This window comes from Gekko japonicus, unplaced genomic scaffold, assembly GCF_001447785.1.
Source record: "Gekko japonicus isolate JY-2015 unplaced genomic scaffold, Gekko_japonicus_V1.1 scaffold74, whole genome shotgun sequence".
Lineage (NCBI taxonomy): Eukaryota > Metazoa > Chordata > Lepidosauria > Squamata > Gekkonidae > Gekko > Gekko japonicus.
In genome coordinates, this window is record NW_015167059.1 from 1,556,367 (window position 1) to 1,558,947 (window position 2,581).

Sequence of the window (2,581 nt, forward strand, 5' to 3'; positions counted from 1 at the left end):
TGGGACAGTTAATGGCTTTTGCTTTGCCTGCTTGCTTTGCCCGTGCACGCGAGATGTATCCATTGGCTCATGCTGACTGGGGGGATGTTTGATCCTAGTATAAGTCAGAGGCCCCTGTAGTAACGGCCATTCCTGACACAAGCTGTACACGTGTCTTTAGTGCTGGGTTTATCAATAAACAGTTATCTGATGGTTTGTGTCTCTGGTGGTTTGCCCCCTCCTTCTCCTTTCTAGGAACAGAGTAGGAATCAGTCACAGCCAAGTGGGCGGTGCCAGAGCTTTCTAGGGCAAACAGCCTTCTGTTTGGGAGAGTTTGGGAGAAACACATCCTTTCCCACTTATCAGAAGGTTGCAGTGGGCTAATTCTGGAGACTTGGTGGGGCCTGATTCATCTCCTGGCCCAAAGTTGCCGGCACAATAGCCAAGATGCCACTGGGGTGCAGGGAGGAGAGGAGGCAAACTTGCAAGTTTTTACGCATTGACTAATATGTAAGTCTGCATTCCCTACCATTTGAAGCGACTTACAACAGATCAGACTCTTCTACTTGCTGTAGCTTGTCTTTGCACAGCCTTCAAGTAAACACGATCACACCCAGACTCACTAACCCACACATTTATGCCTTCTTCCTAAGATCCCATAAAACAACAAACAGTTGATAATAACACACTGGGCACCGCTAACATTGCATTTTGGTTACAAGGAAGCATAATTAAATCAAGCATAGGTCATTTCAAAAAGGCATGCCTTCGGTAAGCCACAAGCTCAGAACTCCTTCTAGGTTCTCATGTAGCCAGTGCCATTTGTCATCACTTTAGCCACATGGTCCGAATTTAGCTGGGTCACTGGCAAATTCATGAATGACCCAAGCCTGGGCATGCATCATTTACAGCAAGATGTTAATGTTTTATTCTTTGAATATTTATCTTGATGTTATTATCTGTTTTGTTCGTTTGTGGGGTAAGTTGTAAGTCGCTTCAAATGGTAGGGAATGCAGACTTACATATTAGTCAATGCGTAAAAACTTGCAAGTTTGCTCTGCTTTTGAAGTTCGAGAGCCGGTTTGGTGTAGTGGTTAGGAGCATGGACTCTAATCTGTGAGAACCGGGTTTGATTCCCCACTTCTCCACATGCAGCTGCTGCTGTGACTTTGGGTCAGTCACAAGTTCTCTCAGAGCTGTTCTCTCATGAGCAGTTCTAGAAAGAGCACTCTCAGCCCCACCTACCTCACAGGGTGTCTGTTGTGGGGAGGGGAAGGTAAAGGGGATTGCAAGCCATTCTGAGACTCCTTTGGATAGTGAAGGGCAGTGTATTTTATTTTGCTTTTAGTTGGTAAATATCGTAGTTCCTAGCAAGAGCCCAAGGTTGGGTTCTGGAGCCGGAAGTGTTGGCCACCTGCAGGCTATTAGTGGTTACTCAGCCCTGACCCTGGGGAATGGGATCTGGTGAGCCTAGTCAAGCTTAATTGGCAATTAGTGCTGGTGGTCAGGCTTCAGTGTGGCTTAAATCAGAGACTTTGACTCCCTGGCCTGGTGGCTATAGGCAGGGTGCCGTTATATTGGGGAAAACCCTGCTCTGAGCCGATCGCTGGGAGTTGTGCTAAGAACTGCTGGGACCAACTGGGCTATACTGTTCAAGGTAAACTAGATAGAGATTAAACTATTTTCTTGTTCTGTACACAGAAATACTGGTACTACTTTGCCCCGAAAAACAAACCATTTTGTTACCTGCTGGTGTGATGGTGTGCCTGGGGGGGTCTGCAGAATGGTGTTCCAGTTGTTTGTTGTCCTGGCCCTGTGATGACCTCCTATTAGGGAGGACTGTATTTCTCTTTAAATGCGCTCTTTTTATTTCTGTAAAACTGGGTAGATTCAGCTGCCACCAGGAATTTAAGGATTTCCAAACCTTCTGTTTCTCTTATTCGTAGGGTTGCCAAATCTTTTTTACCTGGCAGCGGGGGGCTCCTGCCCGGTGTCCTGAGTGTGTGTGCGCCACCCGGATGTGATGTCATGATGCTGGGCACGCTGGGGGCGGGGCCACAGCCATTTGAGGGGAAAACATGATATCACATCCAGGTGACGTGCACGTGGGGGTGGGGTTTCCCCCGGGGCCCGATTCCGCGGGGGTGGAAATCGGGCCTCCAAAGCGGGGGGAAATCCACCCACCGGGGGGACTTGGCAACCCTACTTATTGGTAGGGTAACACAGGCTCAAGGCTTTTCAGGGATCTATTGTGGTCCAGAGGAAGAATTGATATGAATTCTGGGATATTTTTAAATAAAATAGGATGTATTGAAAGGGGAACAAAATAAGAAATTGGTAATTATTTAACTGGTTGGGAATAAGGTCTCTGTAAATGAACTTGTGAACTGTATCACTTTAGCACACACATACTGATTCTTCTTGGATCCCATACAGATTATTTAGTCTCTCTGACTCCACGCAGCATTGCCAGAGGTCTCACTGACCGAAATTCAACTGCACAACATCAACTGCTTTTTCCTCAACTCCCATTATTCCAACTGTCATTCTCCAATCTCTCACTGACACACCCACACAGAATAACTCCTCCCACACTCTGCCA

General features: G+C 47.0%; 1 protein-coding gene across 2 annotated transcripts in view; it reads left to right on the forward strand.

Annotated features, from left to right (window-relative positions):
• Nucleotides 1-2,581, forward strand: part of ADGRL3 (adhesion G protein-coupled receptor L3) — a 643,333-nt gene that overhangs the window by 76,603 nt on the left and 564,149 nt on the right. The window lies entirely within an intron of this gene.